This window comes from Nyctereutes procyonoides, unplaced genomic scaffold (assembly GCF_905146905.1).
Source record: "Nyctereutes procyonoides isolate TBG_1078 unplaced genomic scaffold, NYPRO_anot_genome, whole genome shotgun sequence".
Lineage (NCBI taxonomy): Eukaryota > Metazoa > Chordata > Mammalia > Carnivora > Canidae > Nyctereutes > Nyctereutes procyonoides.
The window spans coordinates 32,787,391-32,812,121 of NW_026575131.1; the positions used below are offsets into that span (position 1 = coordinate 32,787,391).

The following is a 24,731-nucleotide window of genomic DNA, read 5'->3' on the forward strand; positions in this document are numbered from 1 at the left end:
AATGCAAGATAAAGTGAAGCTGTAAGAGAAGGCCTTCCACACTGTACTAAGGAGTTGAGATTTCTTGACAGAAGCCACTACTAAATGATTTGATGCAAATATTGTTTTAGGGAGATTATTCTAACAGTTCTGATAATCTGGCAGCTGTGTGTAGGATGATTTGCAGTGGGAGTAACTAGAAATAGGGAGATCCATGACTTACATATTTTTTGCCACCCACAATTTAGTTATTTCTTAGAATACATCATGCATATTATATATGAATTTGTGTTTATATATTTTATATATATATTCTTATTTGTATAACCTTCTTGGCTTCCTGACTAGCAAAGAACCACGTTTCAGAGGCTGAAATTTTTAAGTTGTGCCACCAGAGGTGGAAATATAAAGTTTTATCATATACTATAGGAAAACACACAGAAAAGTGGTAAAATGTTCTCTACCAAAATGAAATCTCACATGTGAAACAAGAATAGCTTGTCCACCCAAAGGTCTTGTAAATGTTATGAATTTGACATGATTTTTTTTTTCATCTCCAAGTGACATTCCAGGCACATTTATTGTACAGTAATTTCTTCTTATGGAGCCAGCTCACCAAAAAGAAAGAGAAAGAAAAAGGGTCATAGAATAACAGCCTCATTTGCCACAAAATAAATCATTGTGATCACATTTGTGGAAAACACTGAACAAGGTCACTCGGTTTAAAGGATGTAGCTTTATATTATTTAATAATGCACACAATAGGCTCAGTCTAAGGACAGTTGACATTAACTTATATAGTACTAAGAGGTGGGGAAGAGTAAGAAACTAAAAAAAAAAAGTTTCCATTAAAGACTGGCAAAATTGGCAAAATATAGGAATGTAGATCTTACTTAGAAATAAAAAAAAAAAAGAAAACTGCCCACACATAAAACATTTTATTTGGCAAACAAATTCAATGGAAATGTTAAAAGATAAAATAGCACATCTATCCCCAAAAAGAACATTCATAGCTTTTTTAAATGCTTAATAAGGTAATGAAAATAGCCATGATGGCCTTTTCCATCCTTTAGGCACAACCACTCAGGCTGGCATATAAATTTTTTTTAGGATTTTATTTTTTAGTAATCTCTACACCCTACATGGGGTTCAAACAATACCAAGATCAAGAGTCACATGCTCTTTCAGCTGAGCAGATGCCCAGCTTATAATTTCAATGGTTAGAGTACCACGGTCTTTAATCATGTCTCTTCATTTTTAGTCATAATTAATTCTTCTGGAGATTTATCTCTTCAAGGTTTTGATAATTCACACATTCAGAGCTGAGTTCTTTAAAAATTATAATAATCCTATTTTGAAAGAGAAAATGAAACAAAGTCACTAACTGAGGATTAAATGAATAAATGAAAATAATAACAATGCAACTTATGGAACAATCATTTTGACTAAGATGGGAAACAATACGGAGGCTGAAGAAACCCCTTACAGGGTTGAGTATAATGCAGAGGCGCTTATTTGTCTGCTGTCACATGACTCAGAGGTTCAAACTCAGTCTACTCCCAATATCCTTCACGACATAATGCTCCTGAGGATGGGTAGGTAATGCCCCAGTTAAGAATTATTCTTTTTTTTTTTTAAATTTTGAACTGATGGGATCCCTGGGTGGCGCAGCGGTTTGGCGCCTGCCTTTGGCCCAGGGCGCGATCCTGGAGACCCGGGATCAAATCCCACATCGGGCTCCCGGTGCATGGAGCCTGCTTCTCCCTCTGCCTGTGTCTCTGCCTCTCTCTCTCTCTCTCTCTCTGTGACTATCATAAATAAATAAAAATTAAAAAAAAAACTTTAAATTTTGAACTGAAATTTAGTATCACATTTAAATTCCACCTCCATTTATGACTTAAACACAAGGCCTAAAATTATTTCCCTAGAAAACTTTTAGGGCCAAAGTGAAGTTTACTTAGGAAACTTTCAGGGCCAAAGTGAAGTTTACTTTGAAAAGGATCGTTAATTTCTTTCAACACCACGGAAGGTAACATGCTTACATTCAGAATTCAGCTATAGAGAAATTTCAACTACAAAGCCAAAGAGTTCACTGTTTAACAGTGTCAAAAGGATACCACATAATATATAATAATCACAAGTTTTTGAGTGCTTACCATGTGCTTGCATAAACTACTTCCCACACATTCTTTCGCTTAATCTTTACAACAATCTTATAAAGATATATGCTTCATTAGTCGCTATACTACATACAAATTAGGACTAAAAGAGGTTAAGTAACTCGCCAAAGGACTTCCCAAGCTAGTAACTGGGGAAGATATACATTTTAAACTCTTTGACCTCAACCATTTGGCTAAGTACTTACGTTTGTCTCGCAATTTCATACCCAGTATCTCTAATATTTCTCCCAGCCATCCTGTGATATGAGTGCTTTTGATCATTTTATACATCAGCAAATCAAGGCTGACACACAAGCCAAGTGACCTATCTATATTCACAACAGAGAAAATAAAACAATAACTAGGGTTTATACCAAATCATCATGAAAGGTAAACTTAAAATTTCTTTCAAAAAATGCATTTGCTATCTATTGCCATCTACTTAACAATCCTAATAAACTGTGTTTCCTAGCTTTTGTGTCCATGGGTAACTAAAAAGAACAACCATTTGCTTATGCCAGGGACTATACTTAGGCACTTTACATACATTACCTCATCTAAACTTCAGAACAGGGCACCCGGGTGATTCAGTGGTTGAGCATCTGCCTTTGGCTCAGGTCATGATCCCAGGACCCTGGGATCAAGTTTTCACAGGGCTCCCCACAGAGAGCCTGCTTCTCCCTCTGCCTATGTCTCTGCCTCTCTCTGAGTCTCTCATGAACAAATAAATAAAACCTTTTAAAAAGATAAAAATAAACTTCAGAACACTATGATATAAGCAGTATTGCACATGATCAGATAGGATCAGGAGTTAAATCATATGCAAGGATTATACAGAAAGAACAGCAAACAAGTCGTATTAGACTCCTCATCACCATGGCAAATTCTGTGAAGATGAGGATGAGTGGTATCCCTTTTTCTCAGTGATAGTCCGAGACATTAACAAATGCCTGCTGAATAAATACCAAATAGTATTTTTTAAACATTTATTTGTTTTAGAGAGAGAGAGAACGCAAGCAAGCTGGGGGAGCAGAGAGAGGAGGAGAGAATCTCTGAGACTCTGAACTAAGCACAAAAGCCAACACAGGGCTTAATGTGGGGCTCAATGCGGGACTCAATCTCATGACTGTGAGATCAAGACCTGAGCCAAAACCAAGACTCGGAAGCTCAAATGACTGCCATCCAGGTACCCTAACACCAAATTGTATTTTAAATAAATATTTCATGAGTGTAATATTTACAACCCAAACTCATTCCATCATTTACCCATCAATTCCTGAGCACCTCTGGACAAGAATTCAACCATCAGCCTACCAGTAATAGAATAAAGAAGCCACTTAGAGCAAATACAAAACAGTAGAAATAACAAATACTATTACTGCTAATAAATAATACCAATAACCCCATAAGACATCTAGTATGTCATCAATTCCTACAAATTGTGATTCAGAACAATCTGCCTTTCCCTTCTCATTACCATCTTTTAAGATTTTATTTATTTATTCATGAGAGACAGAGAGAGAGAGAGAGAGAGAGAGAGAGAGAGAGAGAGAGGAAGAAAGGCAGAGACACAGGCAGAGGGAGAAGCAGGCTCCACACAGGGAGCCCGATGTGGGACTCAATCCTGGGACCGTGAGATCACGCCCCGAGCCAAAGACAGATGCTCAACTGCTGAGCCAGCCAGGCGTCCCTCATTACCATCTTTCTAATCTAGGAGCATAACTGTTGCCAAGATGGGTCCACATCCTTCACACTGATGCTAGAATTATTTCCTAAAACACAACCTGATCACTTTATTTCCCTTTCTAAAAGAGCTGTTGATCCTCTATTGTCTTCAAAATCAAATCCAAGAGCTGTGACAACTTTCAAAATGACACCAATCACCCTAGATATCTAGTTTTTTTTTTAATTTTTATTTATTTTATGATAGTCACAGAAAGAGAGAGAGAGAGAGAGAGAGAGGCAGAGACATAGGCAGAGGGAGAAGCAGGCTCCATGCACCGGGAGCCCGACATGGGATTCGATCTGGGGTCTCCAGAATCGCGCACTGGGCCAAAGGCAGGCGCCAAACTGCTGCGCCACCCAGGGATCCCCTAGATATCTAGTTTGATCTTCCACTCTTCCTAAAAGGTATCATGCATTCCAGGAGCGCCTGGCTAGCTCAATTGGTAGAGCATGCAAAATTTTTGATCTAAGAGTAGTGAGTTCAAGCAGCCCACTTAGTAAGAAAAAAAAAAAAAGTAATATCCATTCTAGCCTTGCTTAACTACTAGCAATTTGCCATACAAGCCCCAAGCCTCTGTGTGTTTGCTTATGCTGTTCTTGGACCCGAAGAGCCCTTGCTTCCACCTACCCACACTCTTCACACGTTAAAAGCCTCCTTTTCTTGCCGAAGCCCAGTTTAAACACTTAAATAACATTTCTCTCTCAGATAACATTTCTCACTAAATAAACACAAAAATCAGAGACTCAAGGTTTTATTCTAAGTTAAGCAACTAACTCTCACCTTGATGTCCAAATCACATTTGGAATAGCACTATTATCCTATCTTCTCTAATCTATAACATTCACTGCCTGTCATAAAGGTCCCATAGGCACAAGTCATAAATGATTTTCTTAAATGTAGAACAAATACACTAAATAACTCATATGCTACAATGGAAGCTAAAAAGTTTTGATTTAACATAGGATAGGCCAAACTGTATTACATCCAAGGAATAATATGTTACATAAAAAGAACATAAAGATTTGAATTCCACCATTATCACCTTCTGACATACTGTATGATCTTGAGTATTACTTAGTGTTACTTAACCTTTGTGAGCCATCCTTTAGTTATAAAAAGGTAATTATAAAAAAACCCCTATTTATAAATTGAGGATAATATCAGTATCTAGCTCAGTGTTTGCTGTAAAGGTTAAATTATGCCAAGCATGTACAACACTAAGCACAGTATTTGCACACACTAAACAAATGGCAGCAAAAAAAAAAATACATATATACAGACACACACATACATATATTATCAATGAGCCAGATCAGCTCTGATAATTATAGATTAATATACCACATTAAATAATATTTAAGCTATAACAAATAAACAAATGGCAGCTATTACTATTAAATCCACAAGAAATGCATAAATATGTAGTCATTTTTAATTCCTTCAAGTCAAAGGAACTGATGCAAGACTTTATTGGTTAAAGTTCTTAAAAATAAAGTCCTTTGCCAATTAATTAAATAGTAAACAGCTGATAGAGATATAAATAGATCAGTAACAGCTGAACTCTAACACATACAGGTGTTAAAAATAGAATGTCATTGCCCCATTACACGTGAATATTACCATAAATAACCACAACCTGTACACAGAAGGAAAGCAGTTAAACCTTTGTCTCACAGCACAAACTAAAAACATTCTATGAAAAATACAAAACAGGTATGACAATGTGGATCAGAGAATTCCCTAATGAAAGTTAAAACAAAAGGAAATCACTACTCTCAGGTAATACATAAATACACTTAGAAAATGTTACATAGATTAGCAATCTAGAGTTCAATTAACATTGTGAACCAACTTATGAATAAATTAAGCCACAAGATATTTAGCAGATAATGATAATTCCATTTCTAAATACAAGCTCTACTATATTCCTGGCCCTGAGTGACAGGGCTGGAAACCCAGTCAAGTTATAGAATAATGCAAACAGAAGGCTGTAACTCACTGAATTCAAAACTCAAAATCTACTTGGCCAACCTTTAAACTATCAGAGCAGAGACAGAGATCTTCCCATTACACCCTCCTGTACTATTTGAATTTTCTGTTTAAAAGAGGTGGGGACATCTGGGTGGCTTAGTCAGTTGAGCATCTGACTTGATTTTGGCTCAGGTCATGATCTGGTCAAGATCTCAGGGCCGTGGGATTGAGCCCCACATCAGACTCTGCACTCCTCCAGGAGCCTGCATAGAATTCTCCCTCTCCAGCTACCCCTCCCTGTTTCCTCCCTTCCCCACCCCCGACCTTGCTTTCTCCCTCTCAAGTACATAAAAATCTCTTTTAAAAATTAAATGTAAAAAATAAATAAATAAAAATAAAAATTAAATAAAAAAATAAAAAGAGACACATGTATGGGAAGGGGTAAATAAGCATCTAACTCCAAAACTCTCAAAAGACCTAGAAGCCCAGAGAGATGGGCAATTAACAGAGTGCTATCAGTGTGGCAAAAAATTAAAACTAGTGTTATACTTGGCTCTGGCAAGAATGTGGAGAAATAGCAGTCTCATATACTGGGCATGAGAATATAAACTGTTACTATCTCTTTGGAAAATGATTCAGCAATACCTATGAAGACTTTTAATGCTTATGTTCTTTGAGAAACTCTACATTCAGAAACTTAACCTATGGGATGCCTGGGTGGCTCAGCAGTTGGGCGTCTGCCTTCAGCTCAGGGTGTGACCCCAGAGTTCCGGGATCAAGTCCCACCATTGGGCTCCCTGCATGAAGCCTGCTTCTCCCTCTGCCTGTGTCTCTGCCCCTCTCTCTGTGTCTCTCACAAATAAATAAATAAAATCTTAAAAAAAAATCTAATTTATAAAAACACTGAAAAATTCACACACACGTACAATGGCAAATGCATAAGCATGTTCACTATGCAAGGTTAAGAGAAGTTAAAAACTGGAAACAGCTAATGTCTAAACCAAACTACATTATGCTGATCTGATGAAATATCAGACATCATAATCATGATATCACAATCATCAAAAAATAATGATAGATATTGGTACTTAAAATATATCATCATATACAGTGATTCCTTTTTACAAAAATGATACACATGTTTACAATAAGAATGATATATACTATATATGTAGATTCAAATGCTAATGCACCATTAGAAAACAAAAATCTAAAAGAATACATATAAAATGTTCATAGTCCTTATATCCACAAAAAGAAATCCTAAATAAACTTTAACATTAAGGAAGATATAAAATTTTATTAAATAAGCCTAGCAGGGGTGCCTGGTGGCTCAGTGGGTTAAGTGTCTGCTCAGGACATGATCCCAGAGTCCTGGGATGAAGCATAGCATCAGGTTCCCCGCTGAGCAGGGAAATCAGTCTCCCCTGCTCCTGCTTCTTCCTCTCCCACTCCTCCCGTTTGTGTTCTTTCTCTCTGTCAAACAAACAAATAAAATCTTTTTAAAATAAATAAATAAGCCTAGTATATTTTCAATTCCACTATAGTCATTTAGTGGAAGAGAGTGAAAGGAAGATGAAAGGAAGAAAAAAAAATAGGGATACACAACTACACGAGAGAAAAACACACAAAAACAGAATCTGCTAGAAAGAAAAGAGGTAAACAATCAAGGGAGATTAAAGAGGAAAGAAGTTCAATAAATTCAAAAGGATTAGTAAACTAGTCATCTTCCACACATGAAAAACAGACTTCAGAGGTAAAACCACTGACTTTTGAACTGAAGAGTTTTTTGCAGCTCACTTCCTTTTTGTTCCTTCGGATTACAGGATTCAATTCTGAATGGAATAGTTTCAGCAGCCCACCAGAATTCTTTCTTTTTTTTAATATTTTTATTTATCTATTCATGAGAGACACACAGAAAGAGAGAGAGAGAGAGGCAGAGACATAGGCAGAGGGAGAAGCAGGCTCCATGCAGGGAGCCCAATGTGGGACTCGATCTCAGGACTTGATCCCAGGACCCCGGAATCATGCCCTGAGCCAAAGGCAAATGCTCAACTGCTGAGCCACCTAGGCGTCCCACCACCAGAATTCTTTATCTGAGGTAATTCAAACTAAGGGACTTGGTAAAACTTTGGTCTTCAGGATTTCTGCCCTTAATATAAAAGTGTTATAAAACTGAAAAAGCAAATTAACCTTTTACACAACACAGCACATACAGGAAACGTAATTTGTATACTACAAGATTTCCTGACAGATTGAGTGTACAATCTGAAAGGAAGGGGTCAAGAGCAATACCAAAGTTTTTAACCCAAGCAATTTAGAAGCATGTAGCTGCCTCTATGTGAGCTAGAAGGGCTGAAGATGGGAGATTTTGTTTCTTCTGTGGTTGTTTCCCTGTTTTTTTGTTTGTTTGTTGCTTTTTTTAAATTGAGATTGAAGAAGGGGCTAGGAGTTTGGCTTTGGACATACTAAATTTGAGGTATCTATTAGACATCAGGTGGAAATGTAAAAAAGCAGTTGGATATGAGCTTACAGTTCAGGAAAGAAGTCTGGGCTTGAGATAAAAATTTGGCTGTCATCAGCAAACTCAGAGTTTAAAGAGACAGGATGAAATCACCAAAACAGCAAGAAGACAGACAAGACCAAGAATAGAGCTTTCAAGCAGTCCAAAACTTACAGTCAGGGAGAAAAAGACCAAGCAAAAGAAATTTAAAAGATGGACAGTAAAGTATGAGAAGAACCAAGGGAAAGTGCTGTGTCCCAAAAGCTATGAGAATGATGTTTTCCAAGAATGTGGGAGAAATTAACTACATCAAATAATGCTGAAAAATCAAGTAAGATAATAAACAAAAACTGACCACTGGAAAAGCAACCTGAAAGCCACTGATGACCTTGACAAGAACTATATGAATAGTTCTTGAATGAAAGTGAATGAAAGCTTGACCAGAAAGGGGCACCTTGGTGGCTCAGTAGGTTAGGCATTTGACTCTTGATTTTGGCTTAGGTCATGATCTCAAGGTTGTGAGATCGAGCCCCACATTGGGCTCTGTGCTGGGTGTGGAGCCTGAAGATTCTTTCTCCCCTTCTCTCGAGCCCCTCCCACCACCTCTCTCTGCTTCTCTTTCCCACTCTTAAAAAACAAAAAACAAAAACAAAAACAAAAAAAAAACAGACCAGAATGATTCAAGAGAAAATGAACGAGAGGAATAAAAAACCACACATATAGACAAATCTTTTAAGAAGTTTTGCTCTAGGGGCACCTGGGTGTCTCAAATGGTTAACCTTTAGCTGGTTGCCTTCAGTTCAGATCATAATCTCTGGGTCCTGAGATTAAGCCCCACATCAGGCTCCCTTATTGGTGGGGAGTCTTCTCCCTCTCCCTCTGCCCTTGCCTCTCCCCTCTGCTCATGTGCTCTCTTTATTCTTTCTCACTCAAATGAATAAAAACTTAAAAAAAAGAGTTTTGCTCTATATGGAAGCAAAGAAATGAGCAGTCATAGCCAAGAAAACCATCAACGAAAAAGGCAACCTACTGAATGAGAGAAAATATTTGCTAATCATTTATCTAATAAGGGGTAAATATCCAAAATATATAAAGAACTGATCCAACACAAGAAAAGAAAAAGAAACAAACTAAAAAATGGGTATCAATAGACATTTTCCCAAAGACGACATACAGATGTCTAACAGGTACATGAGAAGATGCTCAACATCACTAATCATCAGGGAAATATAAATCAAAACCACAGTGAGGTATCACCTCACACCTGTTGGAATGGCTATTATCAAAAAGACAAGAAATAAAGAATTGGCAAGGATGTAGAGATGTAGAGAAAACAGATCCCCGTACACTGTTGGTGGGAATGTAAACTGGTGCAGCCACTATGGAAAATGGTATGGAGGTGCCTCAAAAAAACTAAAAATAGAACATATGATCTAAGAATTCCACTTTTGAGTACTTACCTGAGGAAAACAAAAACACTAACTCAAAAAGATATATGTACTCCCATATTCATTGCAGCATTATTTATAATAGCCAAGATATGGAGACAACCTAAGTGTCCATTGATGGATGAAGGGATAAAGGAACTGTGATTATATATAGGCCTATGTTTATACACATACACACACACACACCCTTATTCAGCTGTTAGAAGAATGAAATCTTGCCACTGATAACAATATAGATTGCCCTTGAAGGCATTACGCTGAGTGAAATAAATGAGAGAAAGCCAATACCATATGATCTCACATACATGTGGGATCTAAAATCAAACAAAAAAGTTCATAGCTACAGAGAACAGACTGGTGGTGCTAGAAGTAGGGGTTGGGAGTTAGGAGAAATGGGTAAAGCATGGCAAAAGATACAAAATGTTGGTTATAAAGTAAATAAATTGCCACAGGGATGTAATAAATATATAGCTCCCGTGACTGGTTAATAATACTGAATTGCACTTGTGAAAGTTGCTCTAAGAGTAGATCTTAAAAGTTAAAAGTTCTCATCACGTGAAAAAAATTCTGTAACTGTGTATAGTGGATGTTAACTAGATTTATTGTGGTGATCATTTCCCAATATATACAAATACTGACTCATTTTATTGTATACCTGAAACTAATATGTTGTATATCAATTATACCTCAAGAAAAATTTTGATTAAAAAAAATGAACAGTAGCTAGAAGGGAAAGTGAAGATCAAGATAATTTTTTCTTTAAATAAGAGAAAAATCACAATTTCATATACTACAAAAATAACCCAGTAGAAAGGAAGGGCACTTAGAAGGGCACTCTGAGGATTCAGAAGTGGTTTCCTAAAGGAGCTGTCCATGCTGAGTCATGAAGGCTCAGTAGGAGTGAGTCAAGATGAGTAGAGAGGGGACTGAAACAGAATGAGCAAAGAGAGGTAAGAAATAATATGAGGTGGGGGTAAGGGGAAACTGAGGAGGGGTCTGGCATGTGAAGTACAGAACTACAGCTTGAGAGGTAAGCAGTCGCCAAGCCTTTCAAGACATCTAGCAGGACAATCTTTATTGTACAGGGACTTGCCACTACAGGGTTAAGGCAGAAAAGTACTGAGATCAAACTGACACTGCACATGGGGAGGGCATGGCTTGAGGGGTACTAGACTGAAGGCAGGGAGACCAGTTATGAGGCTACTAAACAATAAAGAAATAGGGATCCCTGGGTGGCGCAGCGGTTTGGCGCCTGCCTTTGGCCCAGGGTGCGATCCTGGAGACCAGGGATCGAATCCCATATCGGGCTCCCGGTGCATGGAGCCTGCTTCTCCCTCTGCCTGTGTCTCTGCCTCTCTCTCTCTCTCTCTCTCTCTCTCTATCATAAATAAATAAAATTTAAAAAAAAATAAATAAAAATAAAGAAATAACAAGGTTCTAAACTAGGGCAGTATTAGTAGTGAAAGGGGTTTAGTGATGGATCTATGCACTCAGTGTTGAAGGCAATGGGTTACTGGGCAGATGATAATGCCATTATCTATATTTCAAAATACTGGTGGGGGGGGGGCGAATGATTCATTTCAGTTTGGGGAATATTGCTTTTGGAATCTCTATTCAACATCCAAGTGAGTAAATGTAAGCAGGCAGAGGATAGAAAACTTGGACCTTTGGGCTCAAGATATCTGAAAGGCATCAGCATTTGAATGGTTATTAAAATTATTGTGATGTATGAGATGATCCAAAAGTAATAATTACACAGAAAACAATGACTGAACTTTTAGGAATACTAGCATTTAAGGATAAATTAGTGAAGAAAATGCTTGAAGGAATATCAGGTCGGAAAAGTATAAGAAAAATCAGGGGGGATCCCTGGGTGGCGCAGCGGTTTGGCGCCTGCCTTTGGCCCAGGGCCCGATCCTGGAGACCCGGGATCGAATCCCACATCGGGCTCCTGGTGCATGGAGCCTGCTTCTCCCTCTGCCTGTGTCTCTGCCTCTCTCTCTCTCTCTCTCTCTGTGACTATCATAAATAAATAAAAATTAAAAAAAAATCAGGTAAAGAAATGTTCAACAGGCCAGAAAAATAGCCAAGTACTAATTAATACATCTCCCAGCATAAAAAGAGATGCTGTAAGTGACCTGAATAAGCTGGCAGAAATCAGAGATCAAGAAAAGTCAAATAAAGTAACAATCTGAACTTTCCGATTCTGTCCCATTAATTTTTCAAAAATTATAGAACCTAAAGGGCCCTCTCTTCCTGAGATCCTTAAGTAGTCAAGCCAATTTGAGTGGAAACACCTAAAGAGACTAAACACAGTTATATCACTACCTTACAGGAAGAGATCATTTCCTGTTTTAGTAGAATATTTGTTGCTCTATATACAGAAAACTGGCAATATATTTCTTTTTTAATTTTTTTAAAGATTTATTTATTTATTCAGTCAGAGCGAGAGAGAGGCAGAGACACAGGCAGAGGGAGAAGCAGGCTCCATGCAGGAAGCCCAATGTGGGACTCGATCCCGGGTCTCCAGGATCACACCCCGGGCTGCAGGCGGCGCTAAACCGCTGCGCCACCAGGGCTGCCCAATATATTTCTTAATAAACCAAAATCACTGACAAGCATAATAAAATAAGAATTTTGCTTTTTATCATTCCTAACTTCTTGATTATTACACATTACCTATGACTTCACATAAGCTCAACTAACAATATAAAAATCTTACAGCCTTATACATCAAGGAAAAGTATTTATAAGTACAGATGATGTAGAAACCTATAATGTTAGTAATTAGGGAAATATATTATCAGTGCAATAAAAACTTATCAGAAATAGAATTTTTGAGGTTGGAAGAAAAAAGATAAAAGACACAGGAGGAAAATAAATAGAACAAGGATCAATTTCCATTTCTTGATTTTATCACTTTTAGGCAGACAATTCATCAGACTAAAAAAGCACTTATTGTTGGATAACTGTACTGCAATGTACTAACTGGTAGTGACACAAGTGTTTGGTTCCACCCATACAGAAGAACTCCACAAGGAACTTAAAAAAATCAACAGGAAGCATATTTTCATATGAGTGCCTAAAGCAAAATCAGCAAAATGTAGAAAGAATGTGACAGATTTACTCCAAATGGGAAAGTTAATAGCATTTTTTCTTGGAACGGGGTGGACTCCCAAGGTGTGAATCATTGGATTAAAGAACACCTGGATCCAGGATTTACCCAAAGCTGTAAAAGCAGGATTCAGACTATAGCAGAGCAAACATACGCTCTCTGGGCCAGAAAGAAAAAAAGCTGCATTGGGTTAGTGTCTCAGGAGTTTGGATGAGTCACAAACACAGAGTTGGAGAGGAAAGCACAACCAGACTCTCCTTCAGCACATGGGGAAAATTTGCAGCTGTTTTCTTATCTTTTGATTCATTCCCTCCCTTAGTAATTTACTATTAAAAACTTTTAATTATAATCAAAGAAGCTAAAATAAAAGTTACCTCAGAATCTTAACTATTCCAAAGATCTGGACAGGCTTTTGCCACATTGCTTTGCACATGAACTAGGTCAACATATAAAGAAATCAATATCACTACCACAATCTTTCTAGCACTATGAATTTTGCTAACCTACTATAACCAATATATAAAACCTTTATTTCTGTGATCACTAGGCAAGAATGAATGTTTATTTGCTACGAATATTTTTCTAGAAAGAATGGACTGCTTGTTTCAAAAAAACAGAAACTATGTAACTATTCAACAGAAGAATGATTTAAAAAATTACAACCCATTCATGAATATATTATACACCCTTAAAAAAATATTTGTGGGCCTATGGCCCAGTGTAGAGAAGGACATCATCACCACCACTGCAGCTACCACCACAGCCTGAACTCAAGATGCTCTAAGATGCACTCTAAGGGGACAATACTCACCATTTCCTGCCTGTCACAGCTAGCAGAGTGTTTGCTATTGGCATATCCTGTAACTCTATAAATGATGCTACGTTTGAAATCAAGAAACATGACCTTCATAAGTTATAAGAGGGCCCTCGTATCACAACAGTGCTCAGCAGGGAAGAGGGACTCAAATAGTACAAAATAATACACACTGTTTGCCAAGAGTATTAACAACATTATTCCTGTTTTTTTGTCACTTGTGAAATGTCAGGAAGGTAGTGGGGAACTTGAGACTGGATAAATATGGATCATCTATCTCATCTAGGCCTACTGGGCTCACTGCTTTAGCTTTACTTGTGGACCTTCTGTCCCAGAAATTTGTAGAGTTTACAAGACAAAGAGAAGGTTATACTAAAGAAAAGGAAGGATCAATGCATATGTACACCAAAAACTGTACTGGGGCAATGGCATTGTCAGAGCTCTAGTTCCCCTGGGTGCTGGTATTGGTCTAGCCTATAAATACAACGGAAAAGAGGAGTTCTGCCCAACTTTATATTTGAAAATTACAATATGGCAGTTTTGTGGAAATCACCATTTATTTTCATCTGTGAGAATAACTGCTATGAAATGGGAGCATCTGCTGAGAGAGCAGCAGCCAGCACTGATTACTACAAGAGAGACAATTTTATTCCTGGGCTAAGAGCAGATGGAATGTATGTTCTATGTGTCCAGGAAGCAACAAAGATTGCAGCTGCCTATTATAGATCTGTAAAGAGGGCCATGCTGATGGAGCTGCAGACTCACCAATATCAAGGACACAGTGTGAGTGATCCTGGAGTCAGTTATCATACACAAGAAGAAATTCAAGAAGAGAGCACTTCTCAAAGATAGAATAGTAGACAGCAATACTCTCAGTGTTGAGGAATTGAATAAAACTGAGGTTATTAGCAAAGAAATTGAGAATACAGTCCAGTTTGTAGCACTGATTTTGAACCAATATTGGAAGAATTAAGCCATCATATCTACAGCAACAATTCACCTTTTAAAGGTGTATTTATTTATTTGAGAGAGAGAGAGAATGAGCATGCATGTGTGCACACAAGTGGCGGAAGGGGCAAATAGAGAGGGAAAGAGAAAATCTCAACAGACTCTACACAGAGTGTGGAACCGGGCTCAGGGCTGGATCTCACAACCTTGAGATCATGACCTGGGGATCCCTGGGTGGCTCAGCGGTTTGACGCCTGCCTTCGGCCCAGGGTGTGATCCTGGAGTCCCGGGATCGAGTCCCACGTCAGGCTTCCTGCATGGAGCCTGCTTCTCTTCTGTCTGTGTCTGCGTCTGCCTCTCTCTCTCTCTCTCTCTCTCTCTCTCTCTCTCTCTGTGTCTCTCATGAATAAATAAATAAAATCTTTAAAAAAAAAAAAAAGAGATCATGACCTGTGCCAAAACCAAAAGTTAGATGCTTAACCAACTGAGCCACCCAGGTGCCCCAACAATACACCTTATAAAGTTTATGGTAAATCAGTGAATCAAGTTTAAGTGGATCATTTAAAGGAAGACTGTAATTTTATTATTGTGCCTTCAATGGAACATTCATGGTCAACTTTTAAAATTTTGTCATCTCAACTTTAAAAGGAATAAAACCCATAAAACAAAACTTTTGTGAATGTTTATGCCATGCCATAAAATTAAGTTTAAAATTTTGGGGGAAAATGTAATGGTTTCCGAAGGTCCAGTGGTGCAGTGGAAGTACAACTTCTTTCCTATGTCCCACAGTTTCCCAATTTCCCTCCATAGAAGAAAACACGTTATCAGTCTCTTCTATATTAAAAAATGGATTTTTAACTGAAACAAACCAACAGACACAAAAACATAGCTCAAATGTCTAAAGGAAAAGTTCACAAATTCTTACATTCAAGAAGAGAAATACAGAAGGAAAAATATAAACACTATGTAATTAACATGAGCCAAGTAGCAAAAGTTACAAAAGTACACACCTGGGTAATTTACAGGCATTGAGTTAAATCTCAGGGAAGACAGAATAAGATACTTGACATGTAGGGGAGGAACTCTCTCATATCTGTACTGAGACAACTCAACCTAAAATAAAATCTAATCCCTAAGGCAAAAAGAACTCTCCTCCCTTCGTCAATGAGTCACAAAGCTGTCTTGAACTGATTTTGTCTATCAAAGCAGAAGACACAGCACTTTTCCTCTGCTATGGGAATTATCTAGGTATGTTTTATAAACAAAAGTTATTATAATTAGAGGTAAATATCCTCTAATATCTGTTTTAGGTAACAAACTGTATCCCTTAATTGTGGAAGTCAAACTCTTGCCTTTTGCTTCCTGGCAATGTTACTCAACTAATTTGTTCTCTAACACAGAAGTAATGACCCCTGTAGTGGGCTACTATACAGCTAGAATCCTGCAGAGAAGGGGAGAGCTTTTAAAGATCTAAGAATAAATGTATTAAAATACAACTTTCATTCTTATCCCCAGTAGGGAAAAATGTAATCATCATCATTATGACTGCCATTAGAAACTGAGATACCATACAGTGACTTGCTCACAGACAAAAATTGCCAAAGCAATGGAATAGCTGAGTCACTATTCAACTGAAGACTTAATTAAGTATCTCATATAGTCAGTGAAGGAAGATGATATAATATTATGAAAGTCATCTATTTCTGTGTTCGGAGTTCCAAAATGAATTAACATGGCTGCTGACTCTGAAAATTATTTTCACATACTTGGATTTATCTCTTAAAGCATTTGGATACATTCTTTTTCAGGGATTAAATAACATCTATGCATCAATTGAGTCACACGATATATAGGTCATGGTCTAACAACTTCCAGCTGCTTTTGTGTTATAACATTAACTTTTCCTAGAACGGACTAGTCAACTGGGTTATAATATTCCCTTGGGCTTTAAGCCATTTCCTAAGTTTAAAATTGAAACATCAGTTGAAGAAAAACAGGTACAACATAACAACCTATACAACTTAATTACAAATATATTAAGTTGCATACATTAGCTTCAGAACAAAAAGTCAGAAAAAAACTATAAAATCAAATGAGATTTTTACTGCTAAAAAGATCTATAAAATACCCTCAACAATGAGATTAACTTAGGGGCCCAAAGAAGCTGCTTGTACAGACACAGGACATTTAAGTAAAGCTGAGGTAAGGGAACAGGGACTTCAAAATATTCAATTTCACAAATCAAAAGCCTCCACAATATCAAAAATATCTAAATTAAAAAAGTTATCAAATGATAGGCAATTTTTTTTAAACTTTTTTTTTTTTAACTTATTTATGATAGTCACAGAGAGAGAGAGAGGGGCAGAGACACAGGCAGAGGTAGAAGCGAGCTCCAAGCACCGGGAGCCCGATGTGGGATTCGATCCCGGGTCTCCAGGATCGCGCCCTGGGCCAAAGGCAGGCGCCAAACCGCTGCGCCACCCAGGGATCCCGATAGGCAAATTTAAGAAGCACTCACTTGACTAAAATATTATTAGAAAGAATGACTGCATTAGAAAGAATCCTATACCAGTAAAAATCGTTAGCATTTACTGAGTCCTTACTATGTGCCAGACTCTTCTCTCTCTCTCTTTTTTTTTTTTTTTTTTAAAGATTTTACCTATCCATTCATGAGAGACACAAGGGGGGGGGGGCAGAGAGCCTGATGCGGGACTCGATCCCTTAACCCCAGGATCAGGCCCTGAGCCGAAGGCAGACGCTCAACCGCTGAGCCACCCAGGTGTCCCCAGACTCTCTTTTAAAGTCCTTTACATGCATTATCAACTCATTTAATTCTCACAACCCCCCAGAAGGTATTCTTATTATCCTTACTTTATAAACAAGAAACCTCAGGCACAAAGAGGTTAAATTACTTGCCAGAAGTCACCAAGTGAATAGGAAGAAGAACCAGAACATGAATCCACACCATGATCTCTTCAACTGTAGTCCCTAACTCTCCTCTCTCACCTCCCTACTCTTAACCACTCTGCACACTGGCTTTTTAATTTTAGCCCAACTCCTCATTTTGAAGATGAGGAAACTGTGTCCCCCAACGAAGAGAGAAAATTCACTCAAGGCTGAAAACCTTTTTTTTCAAGTAATCTGCCTACCCAAAGTGGGGCTCAAACTCACAACCCCAAGATCAATTTTTGCCATATTTGTTTTTTTTAATTAATTTGTTTTTTTTAATATAAAGTACTTATTGTTGAAGGCAGGAGAGTACAATAAAGTACAGAAGAAAATTTAATTCACTACTCCTAGCTTCCAAGAATAACCACTATCAACAGTTTAACATACTTCTTTATATGCATTGTAAGACCAATACTGCTTCTCTGCCCCATATTTTCAAAGAAGTTTAGAGACATAACTTCATATACAGTTGTAAATGTATTTGCCTTTTTCACTCACATCATCATTTTTCATGGCATTAAATATTTTTTGAAAATATGACTAAATAGCAAATGACATTTCATAAATTTCATTAATTTAAACCAAACATGGTAAATTTTTACAATTAATCCTGTGATGAAACTGTTATACTAAATCTTTATGCAAAATATCTGATAATATTCTTGATTAAGTCCCTAGAAGTGACATTACTAAAGTTAAGGAGTATGACAACATCTAACATGTATGTGGTTAACACTATTGCCAAATTGTTTAAGCCCTTCAAAGATATTTGCTTGTTTGATCCTTGTAACAGAGAGAGCAATGGACCCAATTAGAGAGGGAATGAATGCCCACAGAGAACAAGTAAACTGCCCAAAATCATACAGCTAGAAAGTGACAGCCAGGATTCACAAGTAGTCAGGCTCCAGGATCTGTGCTCTTAATCATTAGTCTATTTTACTTCCATACTTTTTCAATATGATCAAGTCTCCTAGAAACCTACTACAAATGTACAAAAATCCTGTGAGGAACCTGTAGTTTCAGTAAGCATCCCAGGGGATGCTAAAACCTAAAACCCACTATCCTTATCTAAATATTTTATTTTATTTATGTTTTAATTTAATTTAATTTAATTTAATTTAAAGTAGAGTCTATGCCCCAGCATGGAGCCCAACACAGGGCTTGAACCCATGACTCAGATTAAGACCTGAGCTGAGATCAAGAGTTGAACACTTAACAAACTGAACCACCCAGGTGCCCCAATCTAAAAATTTTAGAAGAGAATATTTAATAAACCCTTCTCATAAAACCTTTGATATTTATGTGGATGAAAGAGTCAAGTAAGAGAGTACTCAAAAATGACTAAAATAAATCTTCATGACCTGGGATTAGGCAATCATATTTCAAATATGACATCAAAAGCACAAGTTACAACATAAATGAAGAATTTTTAAGATCATTAAAAATTACTTCAAAAATAAAAAATAGGTAAGTTGAACTTCATCAAAATTTAAAACTTTTGTACCATAAAAGACACCTTGAGGACAAATATTATATTATTCCGCTTACATGAGGCACCTAGAATAGGCAAATTCATAAAGTCACAAAGCAGAAATAACAGTTATCAGGGGCTGGGGGGGGGGTGAAGAAGGGGAGTTATTTTTAATAGGCACACAGTTTCTGTCTGGGATGATGGAAAAGTTCTGGAAATGAATAAAGGTAATGGTTGCATAACATTGTGAATGTATTTAATATCATTAAACTGTACACTTAAAATGCTAAAAAAATACTAAATTTTATGTATATTTTACTGTAATAACAAAAAAAAGGCACCATCAAAACAATCTATAGAATCAAAAAAAAATTTACAAATCTTCAACTGATAAGGCAATCATATCCAGAATATACAACTCAGCAATAAAAACATAATTTTTTAAATGGGAAAAGGATATGAACATTTCCCCCAAAAAAATATACGAATAGCCAGTACGAACCTGAAAAGATGCTCACAATATTATTTTTATTTATTTATTTTTTTTTATGATAGTCACAGAGAGAGAGAGAGAGAGAGAGAGAGAGAGAGAGGCAGAGACACAGGCAGAGGGAGAAGCAGGCTCCATGCACCGGAAGCCTGATGTGGGATTCGATCCCGGGTCTCCAGGATCGCGCCCTGGGCCAACGGCTGGCGCTAAACCGCTGCACCACCCAGGGATCCCTCACAATATTATTAATTAAGGAAATGCAAATCAAAATCACAGTGTGCTATCGCTTCATTCTTGATGGGTATAATAAAAAAGACTGTAACAGGGGCACCTGGTGGCTGTTGGTTAGGCATCTGTCTTTGGCTCAGGTCATGATCCCAGGGTACTGGGATCAAGCCTTATATCAGGCTCCCTGCTCAGCAGGGAGTCTGCTTCTCCTTCTGCCCCTACCCCTGCTCCTTCTCTCTCTCTCTCTCTCTCTCTCTATCTCGAAAGAATAAATTTTTAAAAAATCTTTTTTTTTAAAAAAGGCAGTAATAAGTGTTGACTAAGAAATAGAGAAATTGAGGGATCCCTGGGTGGCACAGCGGTTTGGCGCCTGCCTTTGGCCCAGGGCGTGATCCTGGAGATCCAGGATCAAATCCCACGTCGGGCTCCCGGTGCATGGAACCTGCTTCTCCCTCGGGCTCCCGGTGCATGGAGCCTGCTTCTCCCTCTGCCTGTGTCTCTGCCTCTCTCTCTCTGTGTGACTATCATAAATAAATAAAAATTAAAAAAAAAAAAAAGAAATAGAGAAATTGAAGCTTCACACACTGCTGGTGGAAATGCAAAACAGTAAAGTCACTTTGGAAAACAGTTTGGTGGTTTCTTAATACATTAAATATGGAGTTACAATATGACCAGCAATTCTATTCCTAGGTATATAACCAAGAGAATTAAAAACATATGTCCACACACTTGTACATGTATATATTCACAGCAGTATTACTCATAATCACCAAAAAGCAGAAACAACCCAAATGTCCATCAACTGGGTATGTGGTAAATGTGATAAATGAAATGTGGTATATCCCTAGAAAGAATATTATTTGGCAACAAAACATATAAAGTATGGATACGTGCCACAACATGGACAAACCTTGAAAACACTACGCTGAATGAAAGAAGCCAGGTATGAAAGTTCATGTTACATGATTCCATTTATATGAAGTATGTACCAGATAGGCAAATCTACAGAGGCAGAAAGTAGATTAATGATAGCCAGAGGCTAGGAGAGGAAGAAATGAAGACTGATTACTAAATGGGTACAGAGTTTCTTTGAAGGGCAATAAAAATGTTCTGGAAATAAATAGTGGTTATAGCTGTACAATTTTGTGAGTACACTAAAAAATCACTAAAGTGTACACTTTAAATAATTAAAAATGAGCTAAAAATGTGATTATAAAATTCATGATAAATATATAAATTTTGAAATAAAGTTCTCAGAAGTAATCATTTAAGACTGTAAGTATGTGGGGGCACGTGGGTGGCTCAGTGGTTGAGCATCTATCTTTGGGCTCAGGACATGATCCCGGGATCCTAGGATCGAGTACCACATCAGTATCCCTCGAGGGATCCTGCTTCTCCCTCTGCCTATGTCTCTGCCTCTCTCTGTGTCTCTCTCATGAATAAATAAATAAAATCTCAAAAAAAAAAAAAAGACTGTAAGTATGTGAATTTTGAGAGAATTAGTGAGGGAATTGAAAGGATAAAGACAAAGACTTTCTGGGAACTACAGACAATGGAAATAAAGACAAAAATATCAAAACTATGGAAATAAAGACAGAAATATCAAAACTATCAAAAAGTTAAGAACCAGAAAAGTACATCATACAAACAAAAGCTTTACAAGTTCTATTAATCATATTGAAGGAGATGTCTGACTCTTGGTTTTGACTCAGGTCATGATCTCAGGGTCCTGAAATTAAGCCCCAAGTAGAGCTCCAAACTTAGCATTGAGTCTGCCTGAGATTTTCTCTCCCTCTCCCTCTGCCTCTCCTGCTCATTATAAATAAATCTTTTTTAAAAAATCATATTGAAGATGAAAAAGTGAGTTTCAGAGTAGAAAGAAAAAAAACCCACCAAAACAAAATCACTCAATGACTCATCTAAGCAGTTCCCTGATGACTTTAAAAAATAATTTAAGGTTCACCTGTTAGTAAAGAGGAGGTCAAGAAGATACATATATGACATATTTATAAAATTAAAGGAGATATGTACAGATTTCACCAAATGCTTCTGCACTAGTATTGATGGCAAAACTCAAATTTAATCAGAATACTTTGGGGTCATACAATCACATTGCTTTTACACACAGATTTATAGGACAGGATGAACTGAACTATGTTGCATTCCCTGTCGATAAATTAGAAGCACTCCCATTTATCCTAAATAGGCTAACTTGACAGTGAAAGATGGATGATGGTACCTGCATGCTAGAATGTCCATTTCATGGAGGCAGGGACTTTGTTTTGTTTAGAATAGCGCTTAGCACAAAGGAAGTGCTCAATAATGGTGGCTGAATGAATCAACAGGACTTTGAAATTTGTAGAATACTTTGCATATGTTTTAGGAATTTACACCTAGGTTAGGGAATTCTATACATCTAGAAATGGAATTGTAATGGATGAAAAGCCGGAAGTACATGCAATGTAAAACTAGAGTTTCAGGAAGGAAAGAATTTCTCTTTAAATACCACACTGACTGGAGGCAGAAAAGAAGCCTATATAACTTGCTTATGTTGTTAAATGTTTTTGTTGTTGTTGTTAAATGTTTAAACATAGTCATAAATTTCCTTTAATTTTTACCTCATCAGTATGATGGAATATACAAATGGCTCTATATACTTCTAAGGAGTTAATTAATTTTTACCATTATTTAAATGGTAAAAATAACAATAAACACTCTGAATTCACCAGTCAGGTAAAAGGAACACATGATACAGAAAATAAAATCCCCTAAAGACAAAAGATATGATTTAAGTAAAATACAATAGACAAAATCAGTACCTACAAGACCTAAGAAGAAAATATAACTTAACTGCTAAAACCTATTCAGTACTAACTAAACCTAGAACAATGAGTACAGAAGAAAGACAAAGTTCCCCACCTTAAAGGAATTAATTCAAAATAGACAAGAAGAAAAATAATAATGTCATAACAGAGATGAGGACAATTTCTAACAATGACCAATCCAGCTAATTTACTTATAAGCTTATATGGAGAATAAAATAAGCCACAACCTATTGTAAAGCATTAGTGCTTTATAGAAAGTTTCTAGGCTTGCCACATAAATACTAAAATCAATACCCACAAAAGGTATTTCATATAAAAATCACTAGCAAGTTTGCATTTAAATATTTAATTAACACAATTATGACAAAACTTTGTTTCTTAAATCAAAGTACTCCATTGTTAAAATGACAAATGTCATTAGTTTACTTCACTTTTCTTTTTAAACAAGACACCTGCAGGCAACAGATATGCAATTAAAGCTGTAGTTTAAGTTCAAGCAATTCCCTCTGAAAACATCAAAAAAGATATCCCACTAAAAAGTCCTATTATACTTCTCACATTTGAACATTATTTTGGATTTACCTCAATTAAGTACTTTATTTACAATCTAAAATATCAAGCAAAATTTGAGATGAAATGTCTTTAGAGAGTTTCAACTCCAAAGTTTAGTAAAGAACATAAATTGGTTTAACTAAAATTACAATTTTTGAGTACTTAATCTGACCAAATGCTATGTTTGGAGTTTTCTGTTGATAAAAGAGTTTATTTGATAGTTTTCTGAAAATAATGCAATGAACTTTTAAATAGCCATAACTTAGAAAATTAATCATACCTTAACTTTTATTTCGCTCTCAAACTGTTTTTTCAAGACCCTGAGAAATTAACACTCAGTTTCAGGAGTGTTATCTTAGTAGCAGAGCCGGATTTACAACAAGGAAGTGACAGTGCAGGTTCTGGGTTTTGACATACATGCTTTACAAGAGAAAACATTGTGCAAGTAAAAGAGTATGAAGGTTTAGAACTGCAACACATGCTAAATAAAATGGTACTTTTTAAAAAAAATTTTTTTAATTTTTATTTATTTATGATAGAGAGAGAGAGAGAGAGAGAGAGAGAGAGAGAGAGAGAGACATAGGCAGAGGGAGAAGCAGGCTCCATGCACCGGGAGCCCGACGTGGGATTCGATCCCGGGTCTCCAGGATCGCGCCCTGGACCAAAGGCAGGCGCCAAACCGCTGCGCCACCCAGGGATCCCTAAAATGGTACTTTTTAAAAGTAAGACTGCTGCTATAAACTTACACTGAGCCAAAACTCACAAAAAGGCCATTCCTCCTAAGTCATCTCCTACCTCCCCACTCAAAATAAATTTTTCCATCCTAGAACTCCTATAAAGTATATTTTTAAAATACGTTTCTGTACATCTTTATTATCTTTACATTTATGGATAAAACTCTCTGACACTGAAAATATTTCATTTGACCCCTATGCTACAGAGTAACTTAATTATGTTTTTCTATTAAACTTAGAGTGAATTTTAAATATTTCTCCTATACTCAAAATTAGCTACTTAATTTATAACTACCTAGTTTCTAAAAACATTTCCACATACATGATCTCATTTTATGTAGTATAAATCCAGAGGAATTATTAGTCTTATACATTTAATAATTGCTTGATATCTTCATTTTTATTTAATGTTGAAACTATGCTTTAAAAGTCACATGTTGGAAAAAAAAAAGTCACATGTTGGGATATGGGGTGGCTCAGTTGGTTTAGAGACCAACTCTTGATTTCAGCTCAGGCCATGATGTCAGGGTCGTGAGATGGAGCCCCATATCCGCCTCCACCCTGGGCATGGAGCCTGCTTAAGATTCTTTCTCCCTTTGCCCTCTTCCTCTTGCTCTCTCCCAGTCTCTCTCTCAAAAAAAAAAAAAAAAAAAAAAAAAAGATTCTTTCTCCTTTTGTCCCTTCCCTTACCTCTCCCCCACACCTGCATGTGTGCTCTCTTAAAAAAAAAAAAAGTCATATTCAGCATCTATCACAAAAACAAGAATGTGAAATTGAAAAACTATTATAAAATTATATGAATGGGAAATAAGTGACCAG

The 24,731-nt window shown here is 36.9% G+C and overlaps 1 protein-coding gene and 1 pseudogene across 32 annotated transcripts in view; one reads left to right on the forward strand and one right to left on the reverse strand.

Moving 5' to 3' along the window:
* Nucleotides 1–24,731, reverse strand: part of SLMAP (sarcolemma associated protein) — a 142,561-nt gene that overhangs the window by 92,488 nt on the left and 25,342 nt on the right. The window lies entirely within an intron of this gene.
* Nucleotides 1,430–23,590, forward strand: LOC129521586 (pyruvate dehydrogenase E1 component subunit alpha, mitochondrial-like; annotated as a pseudogene).